Source organism: Peromyscus leucopus, chromosome 3, assembly GCF_004664715.2.
Source record: "Peromyscus leucopus breed LL Stock chromosome 3, UCI_PerLeu_2.1, whole genome shotgun sequence".
In the NCBI taxonomy this organism is placed as follows: Eukaryota; Metazoa; Chordata; class Mammalia; order Rodentia; family Cricetidae; genus Peromyscus; species Peromyscus leucopus.
This window is the reverse complement of record NC_051065.1, coordinates 102,887,921-102,908,768: the sequence shown is the minus strand read 5'-3', so window position 1 is coordinate 102,908,768 and position 20,848 is coordinate 102,887,921. Positions and strand designations below refer to the sequence as shown.

General features: G+C 42.6%; 1 protein-coding gene across 17 annotated transcripts in view; it reads left to right on the top strand.

Annotated features, from left to right (window-relative positions):
- The window catches only part of Aak1 (AP2 associated kinase 1), a 161,111-nt gene that overhangs the window by 9,386 nt on the left and 130,877 nt on the right, over positions 1-20,848 (top strand). The window lies entirely within an intron of this gene.

Here is a 20,848-nt window from a genome sequence, read left to right as displayed (position 1 = left end):
TATGCCACCATGTACAACGAGGTCAGGCTTTATCGTCTTTTTGCAATGGTAGCTGGCTAGTGTTAAATAGTGTCTCATTGTAGTTTTGATTTGCATTTCCCAAATGATTAGTCATGTTGAGCATTTTCATGTGATTATTATCTATTTGTGTATCTTTTTGAAGAAATTTAAGTCCTTTGCTAATTTTTGAATCAATTGTCTACTTATTTGTTGAGGTTTAGAAATTCTCTGCCTTCTGGATATTAATCTTTTTAAGAGGAGGATTTGCAAATACTTTCTGAAGTTTTGGGTTGCCATTTTTTGAAAATCTTACTTTCTATGATGAGAATAAATATAAATAAAGGTCTACCTTTCCTTTCTGTACCTCAGTGGATTGTCTTATTGTCTTGGATGCACTATTTGAAGAGCACTGATCTAGATCCATGGTCCTCAGTCATTTTTGTTCCTCAGGAGATGGAAAGTACTTGCCTCCACTTTGAGAGAGAAGATTAGAGCATATCAAACTTGCTGAACTCAAGGTGTTACCTAAAACAAGGTTCCTCAAAGGATGGATTCCAGGAAAAGACTTGGACAAGCAGCCTTTATAATGTTTCGTTGCGCACTGATCTCCCTTTCAACCCTTTCAGAACGTAGAGACTGTGCCATGTACCCCAGGATGCAGGGGATAGTGTTGAGTGGTATAGTCTCTTGTTTCTTGGGCGTTAATTATGTTGTCTCTAGTAGGAAGGTCGAGCTGAGTCTTTATGACTTCTCTGTTAGGTGTGGCAGCTCAGATGTAGCTGAGATGCTCAGTAAGCCTTGCTGGCTCTTTCTTTTTCTTTTTGGTTTTTTTGAGACAGGACAGGGTGTCTCTGTGTAGCTCTGGTACCTTTCCTGGGACTCACTCTGTAGCCCAGGCTGGCCTTGAACTCACAGAGATCTCTCTGCCTCTGCTTCTTGAGTGCTGAGATTAAAGGTGTGGCCATCATGCCTGGCCCTATCATTTTTCATAATAATCTTAATTAATTAATTAATTAATTTTGGTCAGCACTGGGAATGGCGCCAGAGGGCCTGTATACCCTAGGCTAGGCACGTTCTCCACCAATGAACATATACCTTTGGCCTCTTCGATAACACTCTAGAACCCTTCTCAAATAAATCTCTTTGTGAGCTTTTTAAGCCTGGGAATACTTACACAGTATTTTAGGGTTACTCATTGACTAAGTCTCTTTGGGTTGTAGAAACAATTCCATAAACTAGGTAGCTTGCAAGTAAGTCGGTTTATTTCTCAGTTCTGAAAGCCAGAGGTGTACAACCGGAGAGCCAGCATAATGGGGTTGTGGCCAGGACTCTCTTCTGGGCATAGACTGCCTGCTTTTCTATGTTTTCTCATAGGGAGGAATGGTCAGGATGGCTTTGTGGCACCTCTTTAAAGGGCACTCATCTCATTCCTGAGGGCCTTTCCCTCCAGAGTAATCAATCACCTTTTTATACTACCATCCTGGTGACTAGAACCCAGCATACAGACTTTGGAGGAACACATTCAAACCACAGCATTGAGAAGAGAAGATCTGGGAGAAATTTAAAGCTCTAAATCTATATTAGTGAGTGTTTGGATACTAGTACCACTAACTTCAGCAAGGACCTGCCAAGACTGGTCATCTTACTTTCTTGGGATTACTGGTTTATTCCTATAAGAGCTTCTTAGTTTATGTAAAGAATTAAGGGTTTTTAAAAGAATAAGAGAAATTACTGGTTTATTGATTCTAGGAAAGTGAATTTTAAAAAGTATACCTTTGCCTGACATCACATGCACACTGGATGCCCTGAGCCATACTAGCTCTTTTGTTACCACACTGGTCACCACATCATGTTGTGCTACCTTGGTAGTTATGAGATTCTGGGCTGGGTAATTCTTTGTTGAGGGTAGGGTTGGTCTTGTGTATTTTGGGGTTTTCTATTGGAGAGTGAACCGGGGAGAGTCCTAGGCTAGTACTCTATCATGGAGCTATATCCTACTAGATGACAGAGATGCACATACCTGCCCTATTGTGACAAACAGGAGTCCTTTTGAATTAGGTCTCCACACTGCCAAAGGGCAAGTTGCAGAGCTAAAACGAAGTTGAAAATGGAGTTTTGGGCCAGCATGATGGCTCAGTAGATAAAGATGTTCTCTGCTAATCCTGACAACCTGAGTTCAATCCCCAGACTCACGTGGTGGAAGGAGAGAACAGACATGTGCAGGTTGTCCTCTGACCTCCACATGCTGTGAGTTGGTCAACCTGCCCATACACATACACAGAAAATAATAATAGTTTTAAAAATGATTTTAAAAACCTTGGAGTTTCCTGTGAGGTCAGTTATGGTTGGGTCAGCTTGAACTGTCATTTTCTTCCTTAGGTTGAATTAACATTGGCAGATAGACAATGGATGGCAGTACCAACTGAAACACTACTTACAGCTTCTGAAAAGTTGAGAGATTATTGGGCTCATAGCTGATGGCATTCCTATATTGTTGAGAGGGCAGAGCATGGCATTGATGCCAGATTGTCATCTGGAATTACAGTGATCTAAAATATCAATGTTTTCATCTAGGCCTTGAGTCCTGGAAAGCAGTCCACTGCTGTGCTATTTGCTTTTTATCAAGGTCATTGGTAGCCATTGCACTGGAACTGTTAGTGTGAAGGAAAGATTCTGGTACTCTGTGAATATGAGGTGTAGGTGGTGACTAGTACTTATGAGGACAGGGAGAAGATAGGAATCAGGTGCTGTGGATTGTGCAGGTGGAGGTGGCTGCTCTCTAGCTCTTGCTGATTCAACTTTTTTTCTGCTTGGCTAATCTGGCCAGTGCCAGAGTGTTGCTTCTATCACAAGTCTTTAAACTTGTTTAGTTTCCCCTGGATGTAACCTAACCCTGTTCTTCAGGCCTTTTCCCCTTCTCTTTAGCATTCTGGAAACTTCGATGTGGGATGGAGTGGGGCTGGGTTGGTGGGGCCGTACTGAAAGAGATGATTCTATTAGGCCTTTTGACTGGAAAAATCTTGGCTTGGCCAGAGAGTATATGTAGCTCATCAATGATGGGGAAAACTTGATTTCTGATGCTGTGTGTTCCCTGCCCTACTGGAGTAGAGGGGTGCCTCTAGGTTTTTCCTTTGCCCCTTCTTTGGCTAGCACCATGGGGACTGGGGTTACAAACACAGACACTAGAGGTAGGCAGCTCTTCTTGATAGATCTGTCCCTGTGATGTGGGCCAACTCCTAAGATCCACTTTCCTCACTCTGAAAATGCAAAACCTGGGTTAGGACATATGCAGAGCACTTTGCATAGGCCTGGCATGTAGTCGATTAGCAGTCTCTGAATAAGGTAATTCTTAATATTCGGTTGTATAAGGTTTGTTTTCCTGAGGGAATATTTGTTTTACTGTGTATTGATATAACCTGGCCGAGCTGGAGTTTGATACATATCCATAAGCCCCTGGGTGAGGACAGGGAGGAGAGAGAAGCACTGTGATTTGACATCCTTTCTTCTTGAGAGCCTTCTCTGTGTCAGGCAAGTTGTCACCAGCCTGGCTTCCTTGTTTCCCCTTACCATGAGTTGAACCAGAGCTTGGGCTTCTGTCTTGTGTGGCTGGGTAAATAAATCATGGCATTAGTAAAGGTGGAGTGGGGCTGGAAAGATGGCTAAGTACAGATTGCTCTTGCAGAGGATGGGGCTCAGTTCCTAGCACTCAACTGCCCAGACTGCCCCCCATATATACAATTCATTTGTAATTTCCCTGGGAAGAAGACAGATGCTGAGTCATGATGGAATTTGTTGTTGTTGCTATTGGTTAAAAGTAATAAAAATCATTTAAAAACATAAAAATAATGTTCAGAGGGAAGACAATGACTTTTCTTTGGGATGTTGTCTCGTTTTGTTTTGTTTTGGCTTTGAGACACTGTCTCCAGCCTGATCTGTAACTTGTAGCCCAAGCTGCCCCTGAACTCATGCCAATCCTCCTGCCTAAGTTTCCTAAGCTCTGCTGCTTAGGGATTACAATTGTGAGCTGTGATAACTGGCTAGTTGGGGACCTTTTAGTAGGAAGGCCAACAATACTCCAGCGCGGATGTAGTTCAGGATGCTGCCAGAGGACTGGCTTGAGAAGAGCTTGAGTGCCATTGGCAGACAACCACAGGATAGGGATGGAGCCTTACAGGGAGGCTGACTGCAGACTGAGCACGTGTTGACGGCAGATGCCCTGGGATCCAGTAGGGCAGATGGAGGAAGAGGAGGGCAACTGGCATTCAACTCCAACTCCTCCATGGCCTGCAGACCTCTGATCTAGTCTGCCGTTGTCTGCCTGTCTATCCATTTCTCTCTCTTTCTCTCTCTCTTTCTCATCTACCTATCTGAATTTTTCTAGCCCAGGCTGGTTTTCAAACTGTCAGTCCTTCTCAGCTAAGTGCTAGGATTGCAGGTATACAACACCACACCCAGGTTCACCGGTGTGCTTGTTAGTTTAGTCATACTGATTCATCATTAACTATTTTGTTTTGTTTATTTTTTTGAGACAAGGTGTCATGGGGTAGTACTGGCTAGCCTGGGATTCTCTATGTAGACCAGATTGGCCTCAAATTCACAGAGATCCACCTACCTCTGCATCCTGAGTGCTGGGATTAAAGGTGTGTGCAACCACGTCCTGCTCTTCTTTCTCTTTTTTGAACATATTGTGTTGTTTCCTCTTCAGTCACAGGCCTGACTGGCCCTTTGCATGGGGCACTCTTCCTCCTGATCTTCCCCTGGCTGCCTCCTGTCACTCAGCTCACTGTGGTGTCACCTCAGAATGGCCTTTCTGGACACACACCGGCTGAGGCTTGTTTAGCCTCTATATCAGCTAATGTTCTTGCTTTTTACTTATCTCCTCCCACTAGAGTTTCAGCTGCCTGAAGCAGGAATCTGGCTTGTTTATTGCTGTGTCCCTTGTGCCTGTTGTAGTCCTTGTACATCTGTGAGCCCAGTGAAAACAGCCCAGTGAGGGGTAGGCATGTGAAGGAAGCAGCAGAGTGAGGGAGGGTAAGAAGTGGTCCAGACAGGGTAGGTGAGAGAGCTAAGGCCAAATTAAAGGGAGGGGGAGGGCACATGAGCTCGGACTGGATGGCTGTGTAGTCCTGGGGTTTGGACTGAGAGAGTGTTGTCCAAGCTGTTGAAATGGAGTGTGGAGTGAGTCCAGGTGCCAATGACATGATGACTCTGTCTGTGGGAGAAACGCAGATGCCAGTCACAATGGAGCTTTTGATTACTGTTATTGGTTAACAATATTTATTAATAACAATAGGTTATGTTTGTAATTTGAAGGAATTTGAGTAATCAGAAAGGAAGGAGTGGAGGGAGGGAAGGAAGAGAGAAGGAAACATTCAGCTGTATAAACAAGATGACGTGCATATATTTGTAACCTTTCTAGAGGCTAGTTTGTAATTTGTGTTAACATTTGCAAATACTTTGAGCTGTTTTATTTTTATTTATTTATTTATTTATTTATTTATTTTTTTTTTTATTTTTTTGGTTTTTTCGAGACAGGGTTTCTCTGCGTAGCTTTGTGCCTTTCCTGGAGCTCACTTGGTAGCCCAGGCTGGCCTCGAACTCACAGAGATCCGCCTGGCTCTGCCTCCCGAGTGCTGGGATTAAAGGTGTGCGCCACCACCGCCCGGCGAGCTGTTTTATTTTTAAAGATATATTTTACTTTTTTTAACTGTGTGTGTGTGTGTGTGTGTGTGTCAGGTTTTTCTGGTCCTTTGGTGTTATCAGTTTCTGGTCCTTTGGTGTTATCAGTTTCTGGTATTTTAGTATTTGGACCGGCTTTTTGTGAAGTAGGTCATGTATTCCTGTCTCTAGAGTATGTGCCACAGAGGCAGCATGTTGTAGGTGAGAAGTGCTTTTTACTTGAGCCTATCTGGCAACAACGGTGCCCTGTGCTTTAGGGAGACTGCGTCCTGACTCCACATTCGTGTGCATTAGTGCAGGTTGTATGAGGGCTGAGTTAACGCCCAGCCAGCGCTCATACCTGAACAAGTCTTTGTATTCTTAAGCGCACTGTTACTAGAATGCTGCTGCTCTGTCTTGGAGATGGGGCTGGCTGTTTGCTTGATGTAAGACCGTTTGCTCCTGAGTGATATGGTTCTGCCTTGCTGTCCTTTTTGAAGTTTGTGATGTTTTCTGGTTTGGTTCTTTTGAGACTCTCAACTGTTACTTCTTGATGTTGTTGTGTGCCCTTCTCAGTTACCAGCACTCCTCGACCTCACTGGTTTCAGTCTGCTGTGGACTTAGACACTGGATAACTAACTTGTTAGACTTGTGATGCTCTGAGGGTCTGCTTGTGATGGAAGAACATGGGAGAGGCAAGTGCAGGAGTGTGGAAAAGCTGAGTGGCAGCACCTGGAGCCTTACTTACCCTGCTGTTGCTGTTTTCCTTTGGCTCAGTGCCCTTCCCTTCTCTTGTAGCCTGCCCTTACAGATTCTTCATGCATTGGATGTAAAGCAGTGTTCTAGGCACTGGTACAAGGTTGTTTTAGATATTTCCTCCCCACCCCTCTCTTTTCTTGAGCAGCAGGGTTTGAACCAAGGGTTGTACATTTAAATGTGTACTCTACCATTGAGCAATATCCCAGCTACTTCTCTACTCAGTCTCTATTTATTAAAGCACCAGCTATCACCCAGCATTTGGTGCCTGGTTGCATCTAGGGGCTTTCAAATGGTATTCGGGGTTTGGAAGACTTGAAACAACAAAGCGAGTGTAGTTTCAAATGCCGAGCATGGTGATGCACACCTTTACAGCAAGCATGTGGGTGGCCAAGGCAGAAAGGTCATGAGCTTGGGGCTAACTCACACCACATAGAGGCTTTGTCTAAAAAACAAATACATCTTTGGTTGATATGGAAGAAAGCAACCAAGAAGTCTTCAAAAATTTCTTTTGGTGTACACATTAATCCTTAATAATGGTAGAAGGAGTAAATAGATAGCCAGGCAAAGAGAGGAACCATTCATTAGTCATGTTCCTTTCGATTGCTCTTTGGTATGTCCCCTGGTCAGCTGCGTCATCTGAGCCTGTTGTTTGTTGGATTGCAATTTAACTAATCTCCTATTCTAAGACATTTAAATTATTTTATAGTTACTATACAGCTATGGGACTTTTCTTTAGCTTTTATTATTATTATTATTTCCTTAAGATAGAGTCTTGACTGTATTCACGGGCAGGCCTTGAACTCACTATTCTACCCTAGTTTCTAGAGTACTGGGATTAATTATATAGATATGTTACATCCACCCCTGGCAGGATTTTTCCCCCAATTTTTATTATTTATTGTTTGTGCATGTGTGCTTTGTGTACATACCACAGCACATGTGGAATTCAAAGGGTAACTTGAGAGACTTGGTTCTATCCTCTTCTCTCCTTCTAGCTTTCTGTGGGCCATTGGGATTGAACTCTGGTCTTGGAAGCAAGTGTCTTAATGGCTGGAACCAGGAGTATATTTTTTTAAGGCTTTGAGCATTTGCTCTGTTACTTCCTGAGAATAACATTCTGAGTGTTAAATGGCTGCCTCCAAAGATGGGCATATTTTAGTTGTCAACAAACTCCAAGGCTTTCTCCAGGAAGGCTAATGCCTGTCTTGTCTCTCCTGGAGACTGGGTGTATGGCCTTCCCTTCCCTCCGCACTTCTCTCTCCATTGTCATTTGCTTCTCTTGTGTTGAAACTTTTATGGTCCTTTGTTCACATTCTTGTTAGGATGTTTATCCCTTACTGATCGATAGAAATTATTTCCATGTATAAGGTATTAATCCTTGGTTGGATGCATGGCAAGTTGTTTTTTCTATTTTGTTATTTCCATTTTGCTAATGGTGTGTTTTTGTGAATACTTTAAATTTTCATGCTGCCAAACTTGTCTCTTTATTCCTTAATGATCTCTCTGAGGGTAACAGTTGGAAAGGCCCAAGGAAAGGCAGGGCCTAGTTTCCTGAGAACTGTGGTCTGGAGGCTGTCTTTGAGAACACTAGAAGCCATTCTGAGCAAGTGGTGTAGTTGAGCAGTGTTGTCCTTAGAGAGTCAAGGGAGCCTGAGGGAGCTGTGTGACGGGGGTCATTCAGAAAGCGTTGCTTTGAGTGGGATTGCAAGAGTGGTGGCCGGACCAGTGCGGAGTGTCCCTGAGGACATTTTGGAGTCACACTCTGGGCTTGATTGGATTTAGAGAGTTAAGGAGAGCCATTCCAGGTCTCTAGTTAATTCAGGCCTCACTGCTGAGGGTAGGTGTCATGTAGGAAGGGAAAAAAGACCAAGGCTTTCGGTCCTGATCCGTTTATGGTATGTCTGCTTGGGTTATCTGCTTATTGATTGCCTGTTAAAAACCACCCTAAGCCTTGTAGCCTAAATCTACAGGGTTTTCTTTCTTTCTTTCTTTCTTTCTTTCTTTCTTTCTTTCTTTCTTTCTTTCTTTCTTTCTTTCTTTCTTTTCTTTCTTTCTTTCTTTCTGTCTTTCTGTCTTTCTTTCTTTCTTTCTTTCTTTCTTTTGTTGTTGTTTTTGGTAGTGGTTTTGATTTTTTTTTTAATTTATATTTTATGTATAAGTGCTCTGCATGTATACTTGTAGGCCAGAAGAGGGCATCATATCCTATTGTAGATAGTTTTGAGCCTGTGATTGCTAGGAATTGAACTCAGGATCTCTGGAAGAACAGCCAGTGCTCTTAACCACTGAGCCATCTCTCCAGCCTCAATTTTTTTTTTTTTTTTTTTTTTTTTTTTTGAAACAGGGTCTCACTACATAGTCCACACCAGTCTTGAACTCACAGTTCTTCTGAGTGTTGGGATTGAAGCCATGCCCCGGCACACCCAGCTTCAACTGCAGTTTATTATTTCTCAAGTTGACTGATTGATCAGTTGGACTTTTGCTCTGATTTTTAACCCCATTACTCTTGATGCCTGTTAAAATTGTCTTTACTCTTACCATCCCTACCTTATTGTAGACCTGAATTCAGAACATCCCAGCATGGACCAGATTATGTTTCTAGCACCATGCTTCATCCTTAGCAGAACACAGCAGAAGCAGGAAACCCTGCACTGACATTTTTCATAGCCTAGGGGATGCCCTGCAGTGAAGTTGGTGAAGGGTACATACACACACACACCCTTTTCCCTTTTCTTTTTGGTGCAAGGTCTCACTATGTTTCTCTGGCTGGCCTGAAACTCACTATGTAGATCAGGTTGTCCTCAAATTCAGGAATCCACCCACTTCTACCTCCCAGATACAGGATTTAAGGTGTATATCACCAAGCCTGGTGACTTTTTACTTTATTGAAGTGGGCTAAGGGCTTTGAGTAAATCAGCTTTAGGGAAGAAAATTTAGGGAAGTTAAACATCATGGGATTGGCTTGTTTGAAGCTGTCTATAAGATATAGTTTGAAAACACAGACTAGTCAAGAGTCAGAAGAGAAGTAAGCTGAGCATGAAATTTAAGTGGAACAGCATTTAAAGTTTACCAGGAAGCTGGCATTGGTGGTACATGCCTTTTATCCCAGCACTGGGAGGCAGAGGCAGGTGGATCTCTTGAGTTTGAGATCTGCTTGGTCTACTGAACAAGGGCAAACACCAGGACAGCCAGGGTAACAAAGAAATCCTGTCTTGAAAAACCAAATAAATAAAGTTTAGCAGAAGATACCCCAGAAGGACAGAACAGAGAAGTAGGAGGGAGATCAGCATCTGGCAGTGTGTTACAGACATACTACCCTAGAGTTAGATGTTTGGACTACACACACACACAGGACAAGCCCTCAGGATAGTGCAGTCATATAGAATTGGCCTTCCCAAATCTGTTTCAGAGTGATGGAAGTGCAATCATGAAAAGAGTGGGCAGTGAGCTGGAGCACTACATCTAGACTATTTCTTCCAGAAGTTTGGATTGGGAAAAGAGGGATAGTTCACAATAGCTGAGGTTGGGAGATCCTTGAGCATATTAGTGGGTCAGTGGGAGGGCTCCAGGAGAGAAGCAGGAACAAGAGTTGGTGTACTCAAATGAAGAAGAAGGCAGTTTCTGGTGGAATAAGGTTTCTGTGAGAAAGGAAGAGATGGTTGTTTTCATTCACTAGCCCCTTTTTGAGACAGGGTCTCATGTAGCTTAGGCTGATGTTGGACTATGTAGCCAAACTTGGCTTTGAACCCCTGATTCTTCCATTTCTATTTCCCAAGTGCTGGGATAATAGGCCAGGTCAGACTTCCCCTTCTGCCTTCCTTCCCTCTCTCCCTCCCTCCCCCTGCTTTATTTCTTTCCTTCTTTCCTTCATATGTGTGTTCATGTGGGCACATATGTATGTGTGCTTGCCCAGGTGCATACATGGAAGCCAGAGGTCAGCATTGAGTGTTGGTCCTTGGGAGCCACCTACTTGGTTTTCTTTTCTGAAGCACAAGGACAGTTTTATTAAGAGTTTAAAAGGAAAAACCCACCTTGTAGACAAGTTGTAAAGCCTCAGCTGATGCCCGGAGGTATAAAATGGAGGAGAAAAGGGAAAAGCCACGTTGTCTAAGCTGGCGTGCAGGTCAGACACATGGCTGACAAGCAGCTGTATGGTTGGGAGAGAAGCTTCAGAGAAAGGGTAAGGTAGTCCAAAATATAGGGGACGCCCAAAGTGTTAAGGAGAGCATGCTTAGAGAAGAGAAAGAGGTAAAGGAAGAATTCAGAAAAGCAAGCAATTACCACCCGGTATGGCTGGGCTCTGTAAACGTCCGCCATTTACCTTCTTTATTTTGTTTTGTTTTGTTTTTGAGACAGGGTCTCACTGTGTCACCCTGGCTGGACTGGAATTTGCCATGTAGACTAGGCTGGCCTTAGAAATCCTCTTGCCTTTGCTTCCTGAGTGCTAGAATTAAAGGCATGTGCCACCAAGCCCAACCATTTAGTTTGTTTTGGAAACAGGGCTCTTACAGGGCCTAGAGCTTGCTGATTAGGCTAGGCTGTCCAGTAAGGCTCAGGAATCTGCCTGTTTCTGCCTCTCCATTGCTGGGATCACAAGTATGCTACTGTGCCTGACTTTTAAAAGTAAGTTTTGAGTATCAAACCCAGATCTTCTTGCAAGCACTTTGCTATCTCTCCAACCTTCTTTCTTTTTTTTGAGATAGACTGGCCTCAAAAAAAAAAAAAAAAAGATGAAAAAGATAAAAGTTATCGTCTGCCTCAGCTGCTGTGGTGCTGAGATCATAGGAACTGTCTTAGTCAGTGTTCTGTCACACTGAAGACACCATGGCCATGGCAACTCTTGTGAGGGAAGCATTTCATTGGGGGTGGCTTACAGGTGTCTAAAGAGGTTTAGTCCATTATTGTTATGGCGGGAAGCATGGCTGCACATGGGCAGACATGGTGCTGGAGAGGTAGCTCAGAGTTCTATATCTGGATCGGCAGGCAGCAGGAGGAGCAAGTGGTCTACTGGGCCTGGCTTAAGCTTCTGAAATCTTAAGGCCCAACCCAGTGACACACCCCACATGGCCACACCTCTTAATAGTGCCACTCCCTGGTGACCAAGCATTCAGATCTACAAGTCTAGGGGGGCCATTCTTGTTCAGACCACCACAGGCATATACTCCCAAGTCTGGCTTCCTGGTGACTATTTGATTTTTATTTTGAAATCTATTTTTTATTATGTGTGTGTTTGGGTGTGTATGTCACAGTGTACATGTGAGGATCAGAGGACAGCTTTCAGGAGTCAGTTATCCTCTCGGGGGTGAGCAGAGGCTGTCAGGCTTGGCTGCAGGTGTCTCTACCTTTGTCCAGTACCTCTCTACAGACCTCATTTGGGGCCTTCTATCTGCAATACAGGAGTGGATTGATTGATTGACTGTGACAAAATACAATCAGAGTCTGTGTGTAGAGAACTGGATGAGTCTGAATCAGGCCCAAGTAAAAGTATGGGAGACTGGAAAGTGTAGATTTGGTAGGATTTATATCGACAAGGTCTAGGATGTGACCATGATATATGTGGTGGAAAGGACCAAAGGTCATTGTAGTGAAAACATTAGGAAATTGTGATGCAGCATAGGACAAAGAGCCCTTATAGATTTGAAACCACTCAGGATGGTGGTGAGTTGTGGTGAGGCAGAAGTGAAGATGCCAGAGGCTTCACTAACTGTTGCAGAGTGAGTAAGAGGGTGGAGGCCAGAGAAGCCAGGTCCCATGAACTCAAAGGGGTAGGAATTTTTACAGGCAGTAGAGGAGTGTGATGGCTGAATTAACAAGGAAAACATGGGAAATTCACTCCTGTTCTGAGGCTCAGTTGTTTTTATTGCTATGTAGATATCATTTGTGGTATTCATTTGACAACTTTGTGTTTATTAGAAGGAATTAATTTTTTTTCCTTCTACTTACATAATTTATGTTAACCATCAGGTATTTTGTGTGTATATATATATATATATATACACACACATATACATATATATGTATGTATGTATGTATGTATGTATATATATTTATTTGTCCTAGCTCTGGCTAGCCTGCAACATACTATATAGGTTAGGCTGGTCTCCAACTTGCAGAGATCTTGCCTGCTTCTGTTCCTTTAGTATTGGGATTAGAGGCATGTGCCACCATGTCTAGCTGGCTGGCTTGTTTGTTTACTTTTTTTGGGGGGTTGGGTTTGAAAAGATGATTATGGGGGCTGGGAAGATGACTGAATTGGTAAAGTGTTTGCCACATAAGCATAAAGACTTGAGGTTGGATCCTCAGGACACATGTTAAAAGCCAGGTGTGTGGTGAACTGTGCTTGTAATCCCACACTAGGGAGGTGGGGAGAGGATTCATGGGTCTTGGTGACCAGCCAGTCTAGCAAAGTTGATGAATTTCAGGCTCAATAGGAGGTTCAGGGGAGCATGTGCACACACATCCTCCTGCCTATAGCCCCAAAAGATTTTGTATAGATCCTGTAGAAGTCTCTTTAGCACTTTTTAAAATTTGCTACTTTGTGTGTGTGCTTTGTTATTGGAAGTTTCTATTTACCTTTACCTTCCCAGGCCTAGTTAGTGGTCAGATCATTAGTAGCTTTTGGTTATCTCGTCCACTTATGGAAGTCCTTTACCTCAGGAGTTGGTGACTGATGGTGGACCACATCCCTGCATCTCTGTTCTCTGTTCTCTAGATTAAGGGGAAGGTTTAGCATTGGCAGTCAAAAAAAAAAAAAAAAAAAAAAAAAAAAAAAAAAAAAAGCTCAGTTTGTGAATTAGAAATGCTATTTACCTGGTCTTTCCAGTTCATGAACCAAAATGGTTAGCACGGAAGTCTCCATCAAAGGCTGCCTCTTCCACTTCCCTTCCTTAATTTAGTCACCCCTTGATATTTTGGGCAGGGTCCCTGTGGACACAAATCCAGTCATGCAGAAGTCTGAAAAAAAATGACATAATGTTTACATATAACTTAGCACATCCTCTCATATACTTTTTATTTTTTGAGACAAGTCTTGTTATATAGGTCAGATTTGCCTTGAATTCATTCAAAATCCTCTTGCTCCAACCTCCTGAGTGTTGGATAGGTATATGCCATATGCCTGTCCTGTCCATCAAATCTTTTCTGTTATAATATAGCCTGTATATGTTCAGTACAGACAGTTTCCTGTTCCATCCGTGCTGGTTGATTTGAGAATGTGCAGTGATTGGATGTGGAGGGCCAGCAGTACTTCCATCCTCCTCACTCTAAACATGTGCAGTGGAGGGTGCCATTGGGCCACCTGTTGACGTCTGTGGCTGAGCAGTGGCCTCAGGTGTTTTTACTCTCTCACACTCATGAGTTCTCAGTGCACACCTCTTTAGTGTTTATTTTACCAATTTACTTAATCTCTTTGCTTTCAAGCTGTGCTTGCCTTTTTTCTATGCGTTCACTAAGTAAGTAGGTGCCTAGGAAGTAAACGTTGAATTAGTACATTAAACTCAGATTTCAAACAGCCAAAATCACATAAGGGAGGAAACCGTTAAAGGTCAAAAAGCCAGGTTCAAATGGAGTAGAATTCGTTTCTTCTCTTAATGTTTGGTGCTTTCTTAAAGACTAATGGTGTAGACAGTAGTCCTGAGGTGATTGCATTCCCCAAAGTTAGAAGTAATGAAATTCTTTACAAATTCAGGTTCATCTCCCAGGAACTTTCAGTGTCTCATTTCAACCCTTTGGCTTGTTTGGGTGATGGTCTGGAATTTGTTATTGAGTTGAGGGAGGAAGGCCTAAACACAGGGAAACTCTGGTTTATTTGTGGAATGGATAGATTTACTTTTTTCCTTGATCTGTATCTTAAAGACATGTTTTCTATTCCATAAGTGCTGATGGAGCCATGGCACCATGCTCTGGGGACAGAGTGAGGGTTTGGGCCATCTGTGGCTGCCAGGCAGAGGAAGCAGGAAGGACAATGTTCAGGGCTCTTGTGGGTGGTTTGGGGGAGCTTGGGATTAGAAGAAAGGACATTTGTAACCAGGTGCCAGAGGTTCACACAGATGGGTCATTTGTGGCCCATAGGGTTGGCAGGAAGCAGTGAGTCATGCTGGCAGATTGACAAGGAATTGAAAAAGAAGAAATTCTTAGTAATTACTAGGACCTCTTTTTTTAATTTAGAACAGAGGGTCTCAATAAGGGGGCTGTTTTGACCCCAGGGACATTTGGCAATGTGTAGAGATGTTTTTTGTTGTCACAAACTGGGGATGGTGTGTGTGGGGTGTGTGTGTGGGGTGGAGTAGATGTTGGCAGCATAAAATGGGCAGGGGCCAGAGCCACTTCTAAACATCCTGTGGTACCTAGGTCAGCCCCCACAAGGGAGTCTGTAGCTCAAAGGCAGCCACACTTGGCCCTGGGCCCCACTAGCCCTACCTAGTGATTACTAAAGTTGTTAGTGAAATGATTGCACATGCAAAGCATACTTTGGATTTCATGGGTAATGGCAAAATTGAGTTTATGACTCTTAAAAATTGAACCTGGGCATGGTAGATAGCATGTACTTGTAATTCCAGCCTTTGGGAAGATGGAAGCAGGAGGGCCATTAGTTAAGGGAGGTCCAGCTGTATGAGACCCTGTCTCAAAAAGAAAGAAAGAAAAAGGCAAAGCTGGACCATGACTCATGACACTAGATCTTGAATTTGAGATCAGTTGGCTATAAAGCAAGATCTTGCCTTACCTTTCAACCACTCACCCCGAAAATAAAAGAAAAACAAGGCAAAACTAAGTTATTTGTCTTAAAGCCAACAGTTCAATGGTGTTTAGTATGTTAATAGCTACTACCTTGACCCAATTCTGGAAACTTTGTTGTTTTTTTGATAATAGCATGCTACTAGATATGAAGCAGTATCTCTATTTACCTATTTAATTTTAGTTTTTGAACTAAATTTCATGTAGCCCAGGCTGCCCTTCAACTACTAATCTTCCTTGTCTTTGCCTGGCAAGTGCTTTGATTGAGATATACAGCAGCATTACTTGCTTATATTAATTTTTCTTTAATTTAAAAAAAGATTATTTGTGTGTATGTGCTTGTATGTATATGTATCTTTGTGAGTGTATGTGCACGTGTGTGTGTGTGTGTGTGTGTGTGTGTGTGTGTTCCTGTGGAAGCCAGAAGAGGGTGTTGGATCCCTCAGAGTTAAGAGTTAAAGGTGTTTGCTGAGTGCATGACTAGTGCTGGATTGTTGTCCTTACAATTGGTGATATTTACTTTCCTTGTGGGTTAATATATTTCTCTTCATATAAGAACAAATTCAGAGTTTAAAAGAAATGCGGGAGGGGGAGTGGAGAGAGAGAGAGAGACAGAGAGAGAGACAGAGAGAGAGACAGAGACAGCAGACAGCGAGACAGAGAGACAGAGACAGGCAGGCAGATAGACAGACAGACAGACAGACAGACAGGACTCAGGAGGGAAAGTAGGCCAGTGTGGTTGCTTTTATCCCTTCCAGGTATGTGGGCCACTAGAAACCCCCTGTTTCAGGTTCCCATGGAAACTCCCTTTTGATTCTTAAAAGACCTTCCATTGTTTATTTCTTTGTCCTTACCTATATAGATGAGATAATGGAAGGGAAATTACACAACCTTTCCCCCATGTTCCATGTTTCCTGCAAACTGTGAGCTTGTGTGTGATGATGTGCAGGTGCCCAGAAGAACTGAAGTGTTGGGTCTTCTTTGGGGCTTCTCTGGTTCCTTGAGAGGTAGGCTGTGCTGAGGTCAGTGTCTACACTGAAAGCACCCAACCAGTGAGTATGAGAGTTCTTTAGAAGACAGTGTAAGTGGAGAGTTCCCTGGAGGAAGTTTGTTTGAGACAGGCTCCTACTATGTAGTTCTGACTAGCCTGGAACTCCTGTGTGTAGACCAGGCTAGCCTGGAACTCAGAGATCAGCCTGCTTCAGTCTCCCAAGTGCTGGGATTAAAGGCGTGTGTCACCGTGTCCAGTAATGAGGAAGAGTTTTGATGGCATGTGAGGAAGAAGTGCTTTTCTTTGTGATTGGGGTCCTGTTTGTTTCTTAGAGCTGCAGTGACAACAAAAGTTTTATTTTCTCATCACTCTAGAAGACAGAAGTCTAAAGTCAAGGCGCTGGCAGGGCTGTACTCTCCAAGGCTGTAGAGGATTGCTCCTTGCCTTTCCCTGTTTCTGGTTGACTCATGAGTTCCTTGCGTTGAGACTATGTCACTATAGTCTCTGCCTCTAGTTTCTCTTCTCTGTATCTTTTACTGGGTGTCTCTTTTCAGGATATTTATTAGATGTAGGGTCTGTTTGCATGATCTCATCTTGAACCTGTCTTATGTTTTTATTGCTTTGAAAAAATAACATGATAAACATGATCAAAAGCAACTTAGGGAGGAAATGGTTTGTTTCATCTTACAGTTCAACATCACAGTTTATTGTTGAAAGAAGTCAGGGCAGGAACTCAAGGCAGCAACCTGGAGGCAAGAACTGAAGCAGAGGCCATGGAGGAGTGCTACTTACTGGCTAGTTCTTCATGACTTACTCAACCTGCCCAGGGTTGGCACTACCCATAGTGGGCTGGGCCCACCCACATCAATTGTTAATAAAACTAAAAATATGCTTGATAGATTTGCCTCTAATATGCTAGTCTTATGGATGCATTTCCCAATTGAGGTCCTTCTTCCCAAACAACTCTAGCTTGTGCCAATTTGACATAAAACTACCTAACACAGATCCTTAATTATACTTTCAAAGATACTTTTCCAAATGAGTTCACATTTGTAGGTATCTTGGGCTAGGACATGGACATATCTTTAGGGGGGGCACTGTATTCAACTCATTGCAGTGATGAGGTGCCATGAAGAGTGGCATGCATGATTGAGCCCTGGTCATCTGGGCTATCTGCATTATTCTAGCACCTTTCTGGAGGCTCTCAGCTTGAAATGCCAGCTCCACAGGGAAGGACTGAAATGGCCCCATATCAGTGGTAGTTTTCCAGGTCCCACATTACTTATAGGACCCATGCCCTGTCACTCCACTTCGGACTTCCTTTTGTGAACCTTTTGCTATCCTTTTCTCCTGTCCTTGCTTGTAAATGTAAGGACCATGTTCTTTCCAGTGCTTTGCTTTCTTTTCATATTTTTCTCTTCCCTATTCAGTAAGGATGGTAAATGAAACAAAAGCATTCATTTTGATAATTTTTAATATTTATTAAGTTAAATTCTGTGTTGTTTCCCCTCTGAGCTAATTTTGCCAATGATGGTGCTCACATAATTTCTAATATTACTCTTATGGGGTGTTTTTCTTTGCTAGCAAACAATTTTCCAACTCTGGTTGCCAATTGAATGTCCTATAATTCGATTTCATCTGGACTGTATCTGTAGTAAGCTTCAGACCCAGGAGACTATACCTACTTCATACCACGGGCAAGTCGCGGGCTTCCACTACTTTTTTTTACTACCTGGCTGTAAGTGAGGGGTTTCCACAGTTCCTTTCTCATGGCCAGCAATTTGGTAGAATAGCTTGTTGTAACACTCAGAAAAGCACTTTATTTGGATTTCCTGGCTTTTAATAAAAGATATGAATGAACATCCAAAGAAAGAGGTACATGAGGCAAGGATGGAGCTTCTGTGTTCTCTCTGGGCACAGTGCTCTCAGCATAGGACTTCCTGACTAAAAACCCAGGGAAAATTTAATTTTCTTATTTTATGTGTGGATGTTTTGCCTACTTGTGTGTCTGTGCACCGTGTGAGTGCCTGGTGTCCTTGGAGGCTAGAAGAGTATGTCAGATCCCCTGGAAGTGAAGTTATAGATGTTTCTTAGCCACCGTATGGGTGCTGGAAATCAAATCTTTGGCGGCATTCGATAGTAATCATGGTGGTTATCTACTGAGATCACTGAGAATTCTATGATATCCGTTAAAAAAATAGCTGAGTAATACTCCAGTGTGAAAATGCACCATGTTTTCTTTATCCATTCTTCTGCAGCCAGACATTATGCAGAGAGAAAGTCCTTGGAACACAGGCCTAAATTGGATGTCTTCATCCAATCCCTTCCCTCAAACCTCAGGGAACCCTGTGTGCCGTTACGTGCTGCTCCCTGGACTGCAGGCTGGCGTCTGCTCTTAAAGGTGCTTTCTACCAAGTCTCATGACCTGATTTTGATCCCCATTGACCACTACTGGTTTCCAGACTGTTTTCATTATCTGCAGCTGAAGCTCTGAAACCTCTGTCCTTTTCCTCCCTGTCCATGGCAGCTAACATTTTACTTTTGTCTCTATGAACTTGAGTACTCTTAGTATTTCATATAAGTGGGATCATACAATTTTCACCTTTTGTGGCAGATTTATTTCGTTTATTTCATACTGTTTTTAAGGTTTATTCATGTTGTAGCATGCATCTACATTTTCTTCTTTATTAATGCTCAATAATATCCTGTATGTACCATATTTTCTACCTAGTCAGCTGTTGACATGTGCTTAGATTGTGTTTACCTCTTGGCTAGTGTGAATAATGCTGCTGTGAAAGTAGATGTGTAAATACTTTGCCTAAACTCTTTCAGTTCCTTTGGTTATATAACCAGATGGGAAATTGCTGGATCATATGGTAATTCTGTGCTCAGTATTTTGAGGAATTGGCAAATCATGTTCCATAGCAGCTGCACCATTTTATGTTCCTATCAGCAGTGCACAGGCTCTCCAGTTATTCTGCATCCCTGCCAATGCTTGCTGTTTTATCTTATTTTAGTTTTTTCTTTTTTTAGATGGGGTCTCTGTCTAACTCAGGCTGACATTGAATTGGCCATGTATCCCAGAGTATCCTCAATCTTGAAATTTCTTGCATATTCACAGGTGTGCACCTCCACAGCTGGCTATGGCTTGTTTTTTGTGTGTTAATTTTGTAGCTGGTAATTTCGATGAATTTGTTAGCTATTTATTTTATCTAATAGGTAATTTTTATATTTTATGTACATTTTTGTATTTCTTGCAATAACTATGTTCCACAAATAGAACTAGAAAGTCTTTCCTTTTTTTAAAAAAAGATTTATTTATTTTTATTTTATATGCATGGAATATGTATACTATGTGCCCACGGAGGCCAGAAGAGGGCATCAGCTCTCCTGGGAACTGGAGTTACAGATGGTTGTGAGCTGCCATGTGGTGCTGGGAATTGAACCTGGGTCCTTTGCAAGATCATCCAGTGTTCTTAACTGCTGAGCTTTCTCTTGAACCTGGTGCTCCTTATTATTTATTTCCTGTTATTTCTTTCGTGTTTATATCAACTTCTTCACATTGTAATCATAGAAGAGATTAGGCTCTGGTTATAGAATGTCTGTGTTGAACATTGGCTTCTGTATATACTGTTGTGTCCATGGGTAAGTTACCTAACTACCCTGTTTCTAGTTCCTTCTCCTTCCTTGAAGGAATTCTTTTATATTTATTTACTAACAAACAGGTTTTTGTTGTTGTTGAGCCTAAGTTTTTAATTTTGTTCTCTTTATTTTACACTTCTATGTTACTGTTCTATTGCTATGAGGAGACACCATGACCAAGGCAGCTTAATTAAGGAAAACATTTAATTGAGGGCTTGCTTACAGTTTCAGAGGGTGAGTTCATGACCATCATGGTGGGGAGCATGGCAGCAGCAGGCATGGCACTGGAGCAGTAGCTGAGAGCTTGTGTCTTACCTGAAAGTTGGAAGCAGACAGGAAGACTGGGCCTGGCCTGGGCTTTTGAAACCTCACAGCCCAATTCCAGTGACCCAACTCTGCCGACAAGGCCACACCTCCTTACCCTTCCTAAACAGTTCTTTGGGCTGGAGACCAAGTATTCAAATATATGAGCCTATGGGGGTGCCGTGCTCACCCACACCACCACAACTGTTAAAATCAATCTCCAGTTCATTTTTGCCTCTCTAGTTCTGGAGGAATTAAGTTCACTTTTACTGCTTTGATTATAGTCCTCAGTTTGCTATCTTTGCTGTTTAAGTCATCACTCAGTGTTTTAATTTCAGATTTATCCTTTCCTAGTTTAGAATCTTTTTTTTTTTTTTTTTTTAAATAAAAGACAGGATCTCACTCAGTAACTTAGATGGTCTGGAACTCACTATGTAGTCCAGGCTGGCTTCAAATGCATGACAATCCTCTTTCCTCAGCATCCCAGCTGGTAAGACTGCAGATATGAAGCTAACATGCCTAGATTTACATAGACAATTGTGACTCTGACTAATTTATATTTAAGTCAGGGAATAAGGGGAAACTTCAGCTTGGAGGTGTTTACATTGGACCGCACATGCCGAGACTTAGCCCTTCAAAGACAGTTCTGCCAGCTGGTCTGGATAATATTCACTCATAGCACTGAGGGAGGTCCTCATAGTCCTGTGGTGTGGACTTTGGTCCTATTGGGACAGTTTGGTGTCTGCTGTCTTAACCCTCTTTCAT